Source organism: Hyaena hyaena, unplaced genomic scaffold (genome assembly GCF_003009895.1).
Source record: "Hyaena hyaena isolate Hyena2069 unplaced genomic scaffold, ASM300989v1 scaffold_906, whole genome shotgun sequence".
In the NCBI taxonomy this organism is placed as follows: domain Eukaryota; kingdom Metazoa; phylum Chordata; class Mammalia; order Carnivora; family Hyaenidae; genus Hyaena; species Hyaena hyaena.
Window position 1 is genome coordinate 84130 of NW_024081532.1, and position 19045 is coordinate 103174.

Consider the following 19045-nt stretch of genomic DNA (forward strand, 5'->3'; position numbering starts at 1 on the left):
GAAAGAAACGAAGATAATATTACTCAGAGAAACTATATGGTCTTATGATTCCAGAGAGAGAGAGAGAGAGAGAGAAAGGTAGCAGTGAAGGTGTAGAATATACATCTAGAGAATGGATTAAATGTGACTGTTCAAGCAAACCAGTAACCAGAATGACCAGTCCAGCAGAGGGGAGGGAGACAATGGAAAATATATCTGAATAGAAAAGACTAATCTAGAATTAATCATGGTAGTGTATCCATGTTGGTCTTGTCCCCTACTCTGGTAAAAAAAAAAAAAAAAAAAAAAGCAGCTCTCTAGCAGGGATGGGCGTGGTTTTGTGTAGGTGGATTGGTGTAGGTGGGTCTTAACCTCCACTGCGTCCCTAGGGCTGCTCTCTGAGGTCCTGCGTTGGTGGTTGTGGGGAGAAAAATGGCAGCGCCCCAGTCCCTTCTGGAACCAAGCGTTGCAAATCACTCTTTTGGATCCGATCTCCTTGTTCCCCAGGTGCAGTCAAGGTGTGCCGTGTTCTATGTCCCAAGCCACACCTCATTTCCAGATCTTAGTCCCTGCGCTTTATTGATACCGCCTGAAATATAAACCCACAGGCCAAGTCCTTCAAAGCAGCTTCAGCTGGAGGAGCAGCGGAGCAGTTTCGGGCTGCGCTGCTTCCCCTCTGGATGGAGTTGGAAAGCAGAGGGGCAGTTTCTCCTCGTACCGTCTGGGGCCAGGGCGTCCAGTTCAAAGTCGGCTCCACAGCTGGGAACTGGGTCACTCTCCATCCTGAGCCTAGGTTTTTCATTCTCCAGGGCAGGGATAGTTCTTTGGGCAGTTACAGCTGCTCTTTCTTTTCCCCTTCACTCACCACAGCTCCCTGCAAAGGGGGCTCCCCCTCCCTCCAGGTCCCAGCCCGTTTTTATCTTCCCCAGTTAGCACTCACGCACCTATAAGGTTGTTTTCTCAGCAGACTCTGTCTCCTTTTCCTTTTCCTTCCAAACTCCTGCGATTCTATAAGGGTTAAGATGGCTTCAGGCCTTCTCCGTTTGAGAAATAGGGGTGAGCAAAATGTACAGAGCTCCCTACTTCTCCGCCATCTTGACCCCTCCCCTCACATCAGTCTCCACTTTTCTTCTTGATTAGTCTATGTAAAGGTTTGTCAAGTCAACAAAGAACAAAGTTGTGCCTTTGTTCATTGTCGCTATTGCTGTCTGTTTTTTATTTAGTTGATTTCTTCTTTGTTATTTCCTTCCTTTTATCCTTTGGATTAATTTTACTCTTCTTTTTTTAGTTTCTTAGGGTGAAATTCATGTCACTGGTTTTAGGGTTTTCTTATATTTTTTAATGTTTATTTTTGAGAGAGAGAGAGAGAACATGCAGGGGAGGGTCGGGAGAGGGGGACACAAAGAATCTGAAGCAGGCTCTGCATTTTTAGTACAAAGCCCTACTTGGGGCTTCATCCTATGAACGTGAGACCATGACCTGAACCGAAGTCAGATACTAAACCTACTGAGCCACCAAGGAGCTCCAAGGTCTTTGTTCTTTTCTAATCTAAACATCCAAACCTTTAAGTTTCCCTCAAATGACTCTTTTAACTGCATTTTACAAATGTTAGTATATTATATTGTTGAAATTTGTAATTCTAAACATTTTTATATTTCCCTTGTAATTTTGTCTTTAACCTATGAACTATATAGAGGTGTGTTAATTTCCAGATATTGGGGGCTTACTATATATTCAGTTGGTATTAATTTCTAATTTAATTACATTGTATTCAGAGAACACATTCTGTATGATGTTTATCCTTTTTAATTTATTGAGACTTCTTTTCTAGCACAATACATTGCCTATCTACCACATGCACTTGAAAAGTTTTATTCTTCAGTTGCTGGGAGGTAATGGTCCATGAATGACAATTAGATCAAGGTGGTTGATAATTTGTTATTGGGTGTTTTTCAGGTTCTCTGTCTTTATTGATATTTTGTTTAGTTGTTTTATCAATTGCTAAGAGATGGGTTATATAAATGGAATTGGAGGAACAGGGATTTGGGGAATTGAGGGTTTTGTTTGTCTGGGGAGTATTTGTTTTTCTTTCTTTCTCCGCCTCTGCCCCCAACGCTGCCCATTTCTGACCTCAGAGTGACAGCAGCTCTGCTAGACATGGGTCTAAACCGCTTCAGCGGAGAATAGAGCCCAAGAGGCTTTTTAGCTTCCCCAAAGGAAAGGCAGCCCCTGAGCCCCAGGAAGCTGAAGGCTGATGCTGTTCTTGGAGAGAAGCATATCAAGAAAAAGACACATTCCCCTGTCAGCCCCTACCAAGGTCAGCGTACCAATAAACCAGTGCCAGGAAACGAGTCACTGGAGGACGATTTGTCCCTCAGACCTAGTGTCCCCTCTACTCTCCAGATAACTGAGTCCCTACAGACCATCCTCTTCCCAAAGCCAACCACCAGACTCCAAGACAACCGTCTCCATGGGGGGCTGAAGTGCCCACAGGAGGTGACACATCTGAGACTAGTGAAGTTCGGCAGGGGGACAGGCATGTGGACTGTCCTGCAAGTCCCCCGAAGCCTGTCCCAGAGCAGTAAAGGCCTTCCAGGTGTTACACCCGAACAGCAGAGCCCTTTGGGGGAGCTTATTGAGGCCGCGGATTCTGCCAGTGAACAGCCCTTCAGGCAGAAGTCAAGGAATGGTGACTTGGAAACCTCAGACCTCCTTGTGAGAAGGCTACAAGTGATTTAGTGACTCATGGCTTTAGGAGCCAAGAACGCAGCTGAAGAAGTGGCTGCCCAGTCCAAGTAAGATGAGAAGGAGGGATGGGGATGGGGTATAGCGAATCACAAGCGGAACAAAGAGAGGTGGGGTTAGGGGCTCCAGGCTGGGAACCAGCTGTGTGGGATACCTAGGACATGGGGATGAGCTGTGTGGGGACCTAGAGAGTGGGGATGAGACCCACCACATGTGGGCTCTTCCAGGGGGTCTTGGCCCAGTGCTTGCAAGTCACGGCTCCTTCCCCCCTTGTTCATTTCTCTTCTTTCTTCCAACTCTGCCAACTCTCCCTCCTTCATCCTGCCCCTCAGGCTGTAACCTCTCAACTACCCTTCCCCTCAGAGAATTCAGGGAGTGAAACAAGGGTGGCATGAGGCCTTCCAGTTGGAGTTTTGGAGAGATCCCAGAGGCTGCCCTCTCAGACATTAATACTGACAGCAGCTTTCTGGTTACAGGACACTTTCCCAAGAGATTTCCTCTCCTCAGCTTTGACAGGGAGGCTGTCCATCACCCTGCGCCGGTAAGGAAAGTGAGGTACAGACGGAGAGGCTGGCCAGAACACAGAATCCCTTAGCTAGACTAGAATTCAGGCTTCTCAGTGATGGAGGCCATCTCCCATGAGCCCCCAAGAGTCAGAGGCCCTAGTCCAGGACATTATATTCTGCAGTCTGTTTTCAGAAATAGGGACAGGAACGGCACTTTCTCCTGCACCCTTCAGGGTGGGGGGAAGTGTGGGAAAGGGAGGAATAGGTCCCCTGAGCCTGAGCACTCCACCACTCCAAGCCACAACTTTCCAAGCCACAACTAACCTTGACTCCAGAATCTGCCCCTGAAAAAAAGGAAGAAAATCCCATATGCATGACCTCAAAAGTTTACCACTGCAAACCACATATCCAACCAAGGACTTATATCTTGAATACATTAAAGAAATCTAAAATTTCAATAGTTAAAAACAAAAACAAAAACAAAAAACAACCAAGACAATAGAAGACATGAACAGACATTTCCTTAAAGAGAACATGCAGATGGCAAATAAACATGAAAGGATGATTAACAGCTTTGGCCACTAGGAAAATGCATATTAAAACCAAAATCAGGGGCGCCTGGGTGGCTTAGTCAGTTAAGCGTCCAACTTGGGCTCAGGTCATGATCTCATGGCTCGTGGGTTCAAGCCCTGCAGTGGACATGTGCTGACAGCTAGCTCAGAGCCTGGAGCCTGTTTCAGATTCTGTATCTCCCTCTCTCTCTCTGACCCTCCCCTGCTCATGCTGTCTCTCTCTCAGAAATAAATAAAACATTAAAAAAATTTTTTTAAAAATCAGAATAGATAAGGGGCGCCTGGGTGGCTTAGTCTGTTAAACGTCCAACCTTCGCCTAGGTCATGATCTCGCGGTTCGTGGGTTCAAGCCCCGCGTCGGGCTCTGAGCTGACTGCCAGCTCAGAGCCTGGAGCCTGTTTCAGTCTGTGACTCCCTCTCTCTCTGACCCTCCCCTGCTCACGCTGTCTCTCTCTCTCTCCTAGAAATAAATAAAACATTTTAAAAAAATCAGAATAGATAAAATAAGGAATAGTGATAACACCAAATGCTGGTGAGGATGCAGAGAAACTGAACTTATTCATTGCTGGTAGGAATGTAAAATGGTATATCTACCTTCAAAACCAAGTATGATAAACTATTTGTAAAAAAATAAATAAATAAATAAATAAATAAAATAATCTAGAAAGTAAAAAAAAAAAACCAAGTATGATAGTTTTTTTTTTTTTAATTAACATGCAATTCACAATTGGGCATTTATCCCAGAGAAATGTAATCTTTTTTTTTTTTTACTTCTGATCTTCCTATTTTATTTTATTTTTTTAATTTACAAATAGTTTATTGTCAAGTTGGTTTCCATATAACACCCAGTGCTCATCCCCACAAGTGCCCCCCTCCATGGCCATCTCCTCCCTCCCCCCCACACCCATGAGTCCTCAATTTGTTCTCAGCATTCAAGAGTCAGAGAAATGTAATCTTAAGTTCACACACACACACACAAAACTGTGCATGAATGTTTATAGGAGAGCAAAGGTGTGAGCAAACAAGAAGAGCTCATTGACACAGCTAGACAGAAACAGCTCCAAGAACTCCCACAGGGACCAGAAGCCACCAAGGTCTGTGGCCTCCACTGGCCCTCCACTGAGGGTCTCAGAGACATGGCCTCAGGAGGGAAGATGAGACCAGAATTGAGAAGCAATTCTTTTATCATAGCAATTGCAAACACAGATGAGGAAGAGATTATCATCACAAGTCAGAAGAGTAATTACTAGTGGCGCTGAAAAGAGTATAATAATGTGAGAGGCCCACAGATGTGGGGTTCTGTCCTCATCTGCTTCTTGGCCTGCGTGTTGCTTACATGATCATAGTCACTAGTTAACTCTTACATGTGGTTTAAGTACTTTTCTGCATATATTTAAAATCTGATCATATTAAAAAAGAAAAGAAAAAGATCAGACCCTTTCAAGAAAAAAGAAAAAGAGGAGGTGTCATACAAAACACAGTCAGACCTAGTACTAGCTCTGTGACTCAACTGAATAACTAAATCTTCCTATCCTCAGTTTCCTCATTGAAACCCTGCATCTGCAAAGTTTGAACAGATGAGAGTGGATGGATCTTACTACCACAACACAGGGCTAGATTCTTGTGATCACACACACACACACATACACACACTCCTTAACCACATTCCTACTCTACTTTCATTCTCATTCCCCAGTAATGCAGTAATGGAACTAAGCTCTGGATCTGAAGATCTACAGATTTTACCAGAACCATTGGCCTCAGAATCACTTGCTCATTGTGGCAAAGATTCTGAGCCTCATTTCTCTATTGACTGCTACAAACTCAATTGCTCTGAAGCAGACGGCACCCTGGCCTCATATTCAGCAGTTCTGGGTTCTGGTTCTTACACTGCCTCTAATTCTCTGCCAGGCTTTGGTTAAAGCAGTCATCAGTTTCAGACCCTAGTTTACATCTCCAAGAAGTGAGGGACTCAGACTGGGTCTTCTCAGTGGTCTTGACAAGTATAAGGGTGTACAATCTCTAAATCCTCTATGTGATGGCCAAGAATGATTAGGTCCATAATATGCTGCCCATCCCCTTCTAAATAGAGAAGACAGGATCTGAAAAAATTGGCCATAGTCCTGGAAAGTCCCATGTCAAACTAGTTATAGGATCCTGGAAAATGCAGCAGGGAGCAGGAGAGGTCGTGTTGGAGACAAAGAGGTTGTGAGGTGCCATTAGTACCCTGAGGAAATTGTATATCCTCAAGGATTCTATCTACTTATTTCTGTGCCCAGAATTACTTTAACCACCACCACCATCCTCAAAAAAACCTATTGTTTTTAGTGACGGGAAGTATAAGAGAATTGTGGTAATGCAACTGCTTTTTCAGAAGAAACATTTTGACAACCTAAATCTTTACCTTCACCACTCCTCACCCACTCTATTACAAATACAATTCAACAGTTCAGTGATTTTAGTAAGCTTATGGAGTTATGACAAAATTAAGTTATAGGACATTCCCATTACCCCAAGTTTTTCCTTTTTTCCTATTTATAGCTAATCCCCACTCCCAGGCCTAGCTCTAGCCATCCACTGATCAGCTGGTTTTTGTCCTTTTTAGATGTATCATATAAATGAAATTGTACATTACATGGTCTTTTGTTTCTGATTTCATTAATTTAGCATAATGCCTTTGGTGTTCATCCATGTGATAACATGTATCAGTGATTTGTTCCTTGTAATTGCTGACTAGTATTCCATAGTATAGATTACCAAAATTTGTTTCTCCCACCATCAGTTCGTAGACATTTATATTCTCTCCAGTTTGGAGTCTATTATAAATATTGAAGCCATGAACAGTAATTTATATGTCTTTGTGTGAACTTGTGTTTTTCTTCATCTCGGGTAGACTCACAGGAGTGGGAGGGCTAAGCTCTACTTTAAATTATGTTTAATGATTTTTAAGAGAGTGTCAAATTGTCTTCCAAAGTGACTCTACCATTTTACATTCCCACTAGCGATACATGAAGGTTCTAGTTTCTCCTTGGCAATGCTCTTCTTTTTTATATAATGTTTTTTCTCATAATAGCCATGCTATAATTGTATCTCAGTGTGGAATCTCATTTGGTTGTAGTTTTCCACCTGATGAAAAAAATATTGAAATGCTAATCTTTTCATATATCTCCACTAATATATATATATATCACATCTTCATTACTCATTCATCAATGTATGGACATTTGGGCTGCCTCTGTATCTTGGCTATTGTAAATAATACTGCTGTATAATGTTTATGCATAGGGATGCATATCCCTTTGAATTAATGTTTTTGTATTCTTTGGGTATCCAGTTTTTCATTGGCTTGTCTTCTTATTATTGAGTCATAGGAGTTTTTTTAATATATTCTGGATACTAGTTTTTATCAGATGTACCACCTATAAATAATTTATTCCAGTTTGTGGCTTGTTTTTTTTTTTATTTGCTTAATTGTATCCTTGGAACTGAAATATTTTACATGGTGTATTCCAATTATCTTTTTTTTTTTTTTTAATGGACTGGCCTTTGGTGTCTATCTAAGAACTCTTTGCTCAACCTAAAGTCATAAAGATTTCTCCTACTTTCTCTTCTAATAGCTTTATAGCTTTGGACCTTACATTTAGGTCTGTTATCCATTTGATAATATGATTTGATGTGAGGTAGGGGTCAAAATTTATACAATGCATGCAGATATCTAAATGTCCAAGCACTATTTGTTGAAGACTCTCCTTCATCACCTTGAAAATGAACTAACCATAAATATAAGAAAGTATTTCTAGATCCTCAGCTCTGTTCCATTGCTTTATGTGCCTGTCTTTGTGCCAATATAACAGTATCTTTTTAAAACATTTTTTAATTTATTTTTTTAAATTTATGTCAAAGTTAGCATATAGTGCAACAATGATTTCAGGAGTAGATTCCTTAATGCCCCTTACCCATTTATCCCATCCCCCCTCCCACAAACCCTCCAATAACCCTGTTTGTTCTCCATATTTAAGATTCTCTTGTTTTTGTCCCCCTTCCTGTTTTTTTAAAATTATTTCTGCTCCCCTTCCCTTATGTTCATCTATTTTGTATCTTAAAGTCCTCATATGACTAAAGTCATGTGATATTTGTCTTTCTCTGACTAACTTCACTTAGCATAATACCCTCTAGTTCCATCCATGTAGTCACAAATGGCAAGATTTCATTCTTTTTGATTACAGAGTAATACTCCATTGTGTGTGTGTGTGTGTGTGTCTGCGTGCGTGTTTGTGTGCGTGCATGTGTGTGTGTATACCATATCTTCTTTATCCATTCATCCATTGATGGACATTTGGGCTCTTTCCATACTTTGGCTATTGTTGATAGTGCTGCTATAAACATTGGGGTGTATGTGTCCCTTTGAAACAGCATACCTGTATCCCTTGGATAAATACATAGTAGTGCAATTCCTGGGTCATAGGGTAGTTTTATTTTTAATTTTTTGAGGAACCTCCATACTGTTCTCCAGAGTGGCTGCACCAGTTTGCATTCCCACCAGCAGTACAGAAGAGATATTCTTTCTCCGCATCCTTGTCAACATCTGTTGTTGTCTGAGTTGTTAATGTTAGCCATTCTGACAGGTGTGAGGTGGTATCTCATTGTAGTTTTGATTTGTATTTCCCTGATGATGAGTGATGTTGAGCATCGTTTTATGTCTGTTGGCCATCTGGAAGTCTTCTTTGGAGAAGTGTCTATTCGTGTCTTTAGCCCATTTCTTAAATGGATTATTTGGGTTTTGAGTGTTGAGTTTGGTAAGTTCTTTATAGATTTTGGATACTAACCTTTTATCTAATATGTCATTTGCAAATATCTTCTCCAATTCCATTGACTGCCTTTTAGTTTTGCGGATTTTTTCCTTTGCCGTGCAGAAGTTTTTATGTTGATGAGGTCTCAATAGTTCATTTTTGCTTTTGTTTCCCTTGCCTCCAGAGACATGTTGAGTAAGAAGTTGCTGTGGCCAAGGTCAAAGAGGTTTTTGCCTGCTTTCTCCTTGAGGATTTTGATGGCATCTTGTCTTACATTTAGGTCTTTCATCCGTTTTTAGTTTATTTTTGTGTCTAGTGTAAAAAAGTGGTCCAGGTTCATTTTTCTGCATGTTATTGTCCAGTTTTCCCAGCACCACTTGCTGAAGGGACTGTCTTTATTCCATTGAACATTCTTTCCTGCTTTGCCAAGGATTAGAGTTAGCCATATGTTAGTGGGTCCATTTTTGGGTTCTCTATTCTGTTTTATTGATCTGAGTGTCTGTTCTTGTGCCAGCACCATCCTGTCTTGATGATTACAGCTTTGTAATACAGCTTGAAGTCTGAATATAACACTATCTTGATTACTGTGGCTGTATAGTTAATAGAATTCTGGTACCAATTTCCAATTGTGGGGCTCCCTACACAGACACAAACAATGCTTCAGACACTAGCTAGGTGTCCTACAATGTGACTCAATTATGACTATCTATCCAGAATTAGCATCAGATTCCACAGGTTAAGGATTCTATCCTACAAGACTGCCCCCCTCCAACTCACTAAATTCAAATGCCAGTCGAAAGCCCAGGTTGTTACCTGTGTTTCTGATCAACTGGTTGAGGTTCCAAGGACCTATTCCTCTGGTTCAATTAATTTGCATACAGCAGCTCACAGAACTCAGAGAAACATTTTGTTTACTAGATTACTAGTTTCAGGGCGCCCGAGTGGCTCAGTCGGTTAAGCATCCAACTTCAGCTCAGGTCTTGATCTCGCGGTCTGTGAGTTCAAGCCCTGCGTAGGGCTCAGTGCTGACAGCTCAGAGCCTGAAGCCTGCTTCGGATTCTGTGACTTCCTCTCTCTCTACCCCTCCCCTACTCGCACTCTGTCACTCTCTCTCAAAAATAAACATTAAAAAATACATTTTAGATTACTAGTTTCTTATAAAAAGATATATCTTAGGAATAGCCAGATGGAAGAGATGCATAGGAAAGGGCACAGGTTCCAAGCCCTCTCCATGTGTGCCACTCTCAATACTTCCCTATGTTTACCAACTCAAACCTCTCCAAACATGTCCTTTTGGGGTTTTATGGAGGCTTTATTACATAAGCATGATTGATTAAATCATTGGCTGTTGCCAAATGATTCAACCTCTAGCCCCTTTTCCCTCCCTGGAGGTCAAGGGTAGAACTAAAAGTTCCAATCCTCTAATCACCTGGTTGGCTTTATTGGCAAACAGCCCCCTTTCTTAGGTGCTTTCCAAAAGTCATGTCATTCACATAACAAAAAACTTCTTAACACTTAGGAAATTCCAAGGGTTTTGGGAGGCTTCAAACCAGGAACCATGGAGAAAGACCAAATATATGTGAGATCTATGAATCATAAAATCACAATAGTAAATTTTGAACCTGGGTGGTATGAGTCCTCCTACTTCATTCTCCTTTTTCAACATTGTTTTGCTATGCTAGGTCATTTGTATTCCTGTATAAATTTTAGCATCTGTGAGTCAATTTTTATAAAAACAGTTGTTGGGATTTTATTTATAGATCAATTTAGAGAGAATTGTCATCTTGACAATACTGAGTCTTCCAGTCAAGAACATTAGATGTCTCTTCATGTGTTTAGACCATTCATTTCTCCCAGCAATATTTCAGTTTTCAGCAGACAAGTCTTGCACTTATTTACTTAAATCTATTCCTAAGTACTTGATACTTTTATGGCTTGAATTGTTTTCTTAACTCCATTTTCAGTTGTGCTACCTTAATGGTCTAACTGCCAGCATTGGAGACTGACTAATGCCTAGCCTACAATATGGCAATATTCTTCAAAAATACCAACCGGCTACTTGATAACAAGATGATTACATTGGATTTCTGCCATCTTCAAGAACCAGTTGTTCATTTCTTACTTACAAATAGACACTGATTCTAGGTAATAATTTGCATTTTCTGCTCTTAGAACCTTGGCCAAATACCACTATCAAGGGACTTACAGAGTGTCTGGTCCCATGTGACATAGCTATGTCCAGGAGAGAATTTGTTGTTACTTCACAACAAACAAGAAGTAAAGAGTAGGCCCATTACTGTGGTACCCACCGACAATATCATACCAATCTGAAGCTGCTAGCAGAGCACTCGGATAATCTGCTAATAGTGCTGCTGCAGCATCAGCTCAGAAGTAATACTTTTCAAAATTAGGTGTCAATGTTCATAATGTAGTGTATTTATTGAGTCAGAGAACTTTATCTGGTGCTGTGTCCCCAGTTAGAACAGTACACAGGACATTGATCCAGGAATGAATAGATGGGAGGGGTGGATTCATTTTCTATCACAGTCAATAACCCATTGGGGGAATTTGTGCTTCTTGCTTCTTTTATTCCTGACTCTGCTGGATTAGAAGTTATGGCACCCTCTTGCCAAGTGATACAGCAAGGGCCATACTGAACTAAAATTGTGGCTGCTGTCTAGACACTCTGGTCTCCTTGGATCCAAACACCAATAGGAGAAAAGAGGAAACTCAGTACTGGTAGGAGTAACTGATTCTAATGGGAGGAGGAAGTGGGGCTGCTGTTCCATTATGAAGGTAGGTAGGAGTCTGGATAGAAAAAACTCAGATGATCCATGTGGGTGTCTTTTGGTACTCCATGCCCAATTATGACTATGAAAGCACATGTGCACCAACCCCAGCTGAGAAAACTATGATTACCAGGACCTCAGATCCCTTGGGAATAAGGGTTTGGATAACATCACCAGGTAAGCCATCAAGACCTGCCAAATTCAGGGTGCCTGGGTAGCTCAGTTGCTTAAGAAGATGACTCTTGGTTTTTGACTTGGGTCATGATCTCTTGGTTTGTGAGTTCGAGTCCTGCATTGGGCTCTGTGCTGACAGTGCAGTGCTTGCTTGGGAGTCTCTCTCTCTCCCTCAGTCCCTCTCTCTCCTCTCTCTCTCAAAATAAATAAATAAACTTAAAAAAAAAAAAAAGACCTGTCGAATTCAAGAAGATGTTCAGCTTCCCCAGATTAATACCAGGCAAGACAGGACCAGACCATGTAGTGCTCAGAAAAGCCTGAGGCAAAGGATGCCTTTGGAGAGAATTATAAGTCAAGTTGGATTTTTTGCCATTCCCAAACAGTCCAGTTTGTCAATTAACTGGTTGCAGAGAGGATGGTGTCTGAACTGAAACTGGTCACCTAGGTTCTTATCTAGTACCTCTCCTTTAAAACTATATCTCTCCAGGGCCTCCTGGGTGGCTCAGTTGGTTGAGGGGTCTAAATATGCAAAAAAGAAAAAGAAAAAAGAAAGTTTCCACCTCAGCTCAGATTTTCCCTCCTTGAGATCCCCAAGTGCTGAGGGCTGAACTCTGTCACATTTTGACTATGAGCCTCCTCCTAAATCTTGGGATCCCAGTTTTTCCCCTCCGTACTCCAGTCTCCCAGATCCACAGTAACAGGTTCAGGTTCATCATGGGTACTGCTCCCTCTGATATGGCAGAATTTTCAGTTCATTCTCTTCTAACAATTCAGTCTGGCCTCCTCTGGAGAGTGCCCACCATGCCCTTTGCTGAGTAGTTTGGACAAAGGCAAGATCAAGCTGTACAGTTGAAAGGGCCGGTGTTAGGAACAGGTGTGGTCTTCTAACTCCATACAAGCTTACCTAGCTGATAAACATGGTCTTCTAACTCCACACAAGCTTACCCAGCTGATAAACAAGAGAGACCTGTGGTTTAGCAAGATGACAGGCCAAACCTCAGCCCTCTGCAAAAGGAGCCAAAACCTGAAATATTTTAAGGCTGCCTACTTGTTTTCAGGGGTTAACAGAAGGGGAAGACCATGGAGGTTTATCCCAGAGGGTTTCTGCAGAGTGTCTGGCCCTGGGCTCTCTGAACAGGATCCCTGCTCCTTCTCTCCCTGGCAGAGTGAGGCTGCTGCTGAGCAACCTTCCTTGGGCCTCAGGATATTCAATTCTGGCTTCATATTTGGACCACTGGAGAAGCCTTGAAACTCAGTCAAACCAGGTTGACAGTGAAGGTGGGTCCAAATTGAGAAGACTGGCTGGGTTCTCTGGGTGAGCAAGGTAGCTTCAGTTTGACATTGTTTAGCATTTTTACTTTTATCAAACAACTCTTGAGTACACCCTGTACCCAACTTTTATATCATTAGTGATACCAACTATCCTTCTTTATTTCTTTCTTTCAGAGAGAATACATGCATACAGAGGAGAAGGGCAGAAAAGGAGAGAGGAGAATCTTAAGCAGACTCCACACTCCGCACAGAACCTAATATGGGGCTCAACCCCACGCCCCTGGGATCATAACCTAAGCCAAAGTCAAGAGACAGACACTTGACAGACTGAGCCACCCAGGTGCCCCACCCCACTATTCTTTTGAGATACCCAAATTGCTTTTCATTTAAAAACACAAATTATTTGTCATATTTAGTACTATTTCTTGCACAATATCAAAAGATATTCCTTTGGGGGCGCCTGGGTGGCTTAGTCGGTTAAGCGTCCGACTTTCGCTTAGGTCATGATCTCGCGGTTTGTGGGTTCGAGCCCCGCGTCGGGCTCTGTGCTGACTGCAAGCTCAGAGCCTGGAGCCTGTTTCAGTCTGTTACACCCTCTCTCTCTGACCCTCCCCTGCTCACGCTGTCTCTCTCTCTCTCCTAGAAATAAATAAAAACATTAAAAAAAAAAAAAGATATTCCTTTGGAATACAAAGACAACATCATAAATACATCAATTTGCCCAAGTTAGCTTATAAATTTGATATATTCCCGTTGTTTTCTTGTGGATATTTAATTTTATTTTAAAGCTCATATAGAAAAATTAACAAACGGTGCCCTGGGTGGCTCAGTTGGTTAAGTGTCCGACTTTGGCTCAGGTCATGATCACAGGTCATGATTCGTGGATTCGAGGCCCACATTGGGCTCTGTGCTGACGGCTAGCTCAGAGCCTGAAGCCTGCTTCCGATTCTGTATCTCCTTCTCTCTGACCCTCCCCTGCTCACGCTGTCTCTCTCTCTCTTTCAGAAATAAATAAAACATATATATATATATTTTAAATATTTTTTATTTATTTCTAGGAGAGAGAGAGACAGCGTGAGCAGGGGAGGGTCAGAGAGAGAGGGAGACACAGACTCTGAAATAGGCTCCAGGCTCTGAGCTAGCTGTCAGCACAGAGCCCGACGCGGGGCTCGAACCCACGAACCGCGAGATCATGACCTAAGTGAAAGTCGGACGCTTAACCGACTAAGCCACCCAGGCGCCCCAAGATAGGCTTTTTAATTAATAGTATTGAGCAACCGGATGGCCTCTGGGAAAAGATAAAATTAGAGCCACACTTCATATCACATACTAAGATAAACCCCAAAAGGTCAGAAATTTAAATATAAATAATGACACCATACAAGTCCTGAAAGAATACATTGGTTAATTCCTTCATAACCTGTGGGTTGGGAAGGCCTTTCTAATTATGATTCAAAATACAGAAGTAATAAAAAAATTAACAAATCTGACTATATAAAATTAAAAATAAATGTGTTTTGCAATAAACAAAATTGAAAGATAAATTATAAAGATAGATAACATACCAAATAACTTATAGCTTATCTCCCTGCTACAGTTCTTAAAAATACACAACACAAACACACACACCAAAACAAGAAAACTGAGCAAAAGACATCAGTGGAGCACTCATAGACAAGAAAGGCAGGGGTGCCTAAGTGGCTCAGTTGGCTGAGCATCGACTCTTGATTTTGGCTCAGGTCATGATCAGTCGTGAGACTGAGCCCCACATTGGGCTCTACATTGAGTGTGGAGCCTGCTTGGGACTCTCTCTCTCTCTCTCTCTCTCTCTCCCTCCCTCTCTAAATAAACATTTGAAAAAAAGGAAAGGAAAGGTAAATGGCTTTAATGCATATGAAAAGATGCTCAATTGTGTTTATAATTTAAAAAAATTAAAACTACACCAAGATACAATTTCCCAATGATCTGAGTGACAAAACTGCCAAAGTTTGACAAAACAACCTATTAATGACTTTGGAGAAACAGGCCACTATAACATTGCTGATGGGAAGGAAAAATGTTTAATAGAATCCTTGTGGAGTAGAACTTAGCACCATCTAACAAAATTACATCTATAATTACCCTTAGACTCAGAAATCCCATTTCTAAAAATCTACTTACAATATATATTTCCATAAATGTGAACATGGACAAAAGTATTCATTTTGGTGTTATTTGTCATAGCAAAACACTAGAAAAGACACAATGTCCATCTGTAGGAGATTGAATAAACCATGGTACATCCAGACAACAATGCTATGCAGCTGTAAAAAAGAATGAAAATGACCTATACATACTAATATGGATCAATCCTCAGGATATATTGTTAAATAACAAAAGCAAAGTGCAAAGATATGTCTATATAATGCTACTTTGTATAAGAAGGGAGACTAAATAAGAATATTATACATATGTGTTTATTTTGTGAAATGAAGAAATTGTGAAACAAAACAGAAACCAGTAAAAATGGTTACTTAAAGGAGGAAGAAAGAAATGATAGAGAGGATAGGATAAATATACATGTCTGAGTACATCTTTTTTAAATTGTGTTTTTACTTTTCAACATTTTAAGCATTTTACATATTAAAAATAAAATTAATTTTGAAAGAAAAAATAAGTCTAAACCTGAAAAACTGAAACTAATAAGCCTACTTATTTAGCAAATTTTAAGGTAACTATTAGAGAAAATAATTATCTCAGGTGACTTCTGAATACAGTACTCTGTACATCCTTTATAGTAAATACTCTAAGGAGTAAAAAAAAACAGCAAGTAAATATTAAATTTGATTTAGCGATTTTATTGTTAGTAGTAGTATGAATTGTTGCAATTTTGAAGCTACTCTGTGTATATTTTAAGATAAAGCAAATAGGTAAATATGTCCAGGTTATTAAGAGCCAAGATTTTCTTAGGGGCGCCTGGCTGGCTCAGTTGGTAGAACACAGGACTCTTAATATCAAGGTCATGAATACAAACTGCATATTGGGCATGGAGGCTAAAAGAAAAAAAACACAAGATTACAATTACCCTGATAAAATATTTAAAGTATAAAATCAAAGAAGGGAGAAAACTATAATGTAAAATTTAAATTGGAAATATCAATATAAATTCATGATTTTTCTAAACACTACCTTAAAAGTCTGAAAGCTTTTAAGTGATATCTCTCTCAGAGATATCAGTGATATCTCTGAAGCAATGAACTCTCCCAGCACCTAAACAGTGCTTTCTAAAAACCGTTCCTTGTGCTTGCTTTGGCAGCACATATACTAAAAACCATTCCTCATTAAAAGAACCAGTGCTCCTTGGAGAAATGGCTGACTCCATGTCCAGAGTTTGAGAAAGTAAAATTGGCCCTGGGACATCTTGTGCCAAAAGCAAGAAAGTGCTCACAGACAACTTTGGGGGCATCTCAAAAGGACACAGGAGTCAGTTTAAAAGGATGCCCACTGGACATATTTTGGTACAGTTTAAGCACAAAAAGAATGACTGGTTTGGTTGTAAAATACTAAATGGATAAAAACTCTGAATTTACCGTTCAAGAAAAAAAGACTAATTTTCCACCTTTGTAGATTAATATCATGCCACCACCTTACTCTGAAAATTGGTAATTAAAGAGAGATAATAAAGCATTTGCCCTGCCTTTTTAGAAGGAACTCTAGAGTCCTAGTTGATGAGGGAAAGCTCATCTCTAGATAACTACTCCCTTTTAAACGTAGGAAGGGGAGAACTATAAACACACTGCTTTGCAACCACTCATGAAATAAATTCATTCAGGGAAGGATCAGTATGGGTGCCAATTATTAGGTGAAAGTGTTTTAGAACAGTCATGGTGTCAAAGAACCTTGCAAATGGGGCACCTGGGTGGCTCAGTCAGTTAAGTGTCCAACTTTGGCTCAGGTCATGATCTCATGGTTCGTGGGTTCGAGCCCTGCATCGGGCTCTGTGCTGACAGCTCAGATCCTGGAGCCTATTTCAGATTGTGTATCTCCCTCTCTCTGACCCTCCCCTGCTCACACTGTCTCTCTCTCTCTCTCAGCAATAAATAAAACATTAAAAAAATTAAAAAAAAAAAGAACCTTGCAAATGACTTGTTATTTGCAAAGGGGACAACTTCACAGGACAAATCGGACAGTGTCCACCTTAACCAAGTGATTACACTAAACAAACTTGGTTGTGAGATGACCTCATCACTTCTGATGTGAGGTAATGTGAAGTACATGGCACTTTTAAAGAATTAGTCCCCAAATTGGATAATCAGCATCTAATTTTTTTAATTGAAAAAAAAAAAATACAGAGGGAGAGGGGAATAAGTTAAATGCCCAGACAGAAACAATAATAGAATCCAGAATGTAGGACATTCTATGAAACTGGCCATAGGGTACCTGGGTGGATCACTTGGTAGAGCATCTGACTCTTGATTTGGGGGTTGTGAGCTCGAGCCCCACACTGGATATGGAGCCTACTTAAAAAAAAAACTAACCTAGTGTCTTCAAAAAGTTAATTCTATGAAGAAAAAATACTGATTGTTCTGGATTAAAAAGAAAAAAGGTAGAGGACATAACAACAACAAAGCAACAGATGGTACTTGACTGCATCTTGGGTCTTTTTAAAATTAATGCTATAAAAGACATTTAAATTGGGAAAGTTTGAACATGGATTAATTTTAGATGATATTATGAATTATTAACTCATTAGAGATGATAATTCCATTGAAGTGGTATAAGATATGTACTGAAGATTTAGGGGTGAACAGTCATGGTGTCTGTAACTTGTTTTCAAATAGTTCAGGAAATGAGGGGCGCCTGGGTGGCTTAGTCGGTTAAGCGTCTGACTTTCGCTTAGGTCATGATCTCGCGGTTCGTGGGTTCGAGCCCTGCGTCGGGCTCTGTGCTGACTGCCAGGTCAGAGCCTGGAGCCTGTTTCAGTCTGTGACTCCCTCTCTCTCTGACCCTCCCCTGCTCATGCTGTCTCTCTCTCTCTCTCTCTCCTAGAAATAAAAAAAACAAAAAACAAAAAACAAATAGTTCAGGAAAAGAAAGATAAGTACACAGATAACAGAGATTATTAAAGCAAATATAGCAAAATATTAAGATTTGTTTAATCCTTGTATTGAGTGGGTGTTTATCATCTTTTATTCTCAGTTTTTCCGTGTGTTAGACAATTCTTAAAATAAAAAGTTGGAAAGAATTTCCACATGAATATTCTGATTTTTACACAGTAATGGAAGACATTCCAGGATGCATCTCATTAATATTTTTTTTTTAAATATTTTTTTAAATTTATTTCTAGGAGAGAGAGAGACAGCGTGAGCATGGGAGGGTCAGAGAGAGAGGGAGTCACAGACTGAAACAGGCTCCAGGCTCTGAGCTGGCAGTCAGCACAGAGCCCGACGAGGGGCTCGAACCCACAAGATCATGACCTAAGTGAAAGTCGGACGCTTAGCCGACTAAGCCACCCAGGCGCCCCTCATTAATATTATTTCTTCTTTGTTCTCATCACCAATCAAGAGATTCTCACTTTGATATTTCAAAAGACATATTAAGAAACATCCAAACTTTGTTGTCTCTTTATGCAAGTTTGGCATTAGTTTAAAAATTCTTCAATTTGTAAATATTAAAACACTGCAACTTACTGGCACAAGAATGACAATATACTAGCAATAAAATCAAAGTGAAACCAAACTATTTAGAAGCAGTAGCAACTCCATTATTCAAAAATAATTTAAACAGGCAATTTTAAAGAGTGTTTCATAAATGTGCAAAGCAACTCTCAGCCTGCATTGATGATGCTACATCAGCAGATGACGCTTCAGAGCATTTCAGGTGCCGCAGAAAATCCTACCAACGGCTGTTACAATCTCTTAATTAACTTGAATTGATGAGTTCGTATCAGAATTTGTTTTTTAAATTACGTTTACAGCTCACTGCAGTTATTCTTATACTACTTACTAACGGGTATAGAAGTGTTTTTAACAACTGGTTGAGCTGTACCAGTGCAGACCAGCTGAATGTCAGCACAGTTTCCTTCTATTAAGACAGAAACCATTCAGCTCCTGAGGGAGGGTACTCCCTGCACTGGGACTTTCAGTGCATCACCTGCTTTCCAGGGCTTGTTCCATCCTGCATTTCCAACTTTTCCTCCTCACTTGATTCTTCTCAACAGCATGTTAACTCAAAGGATT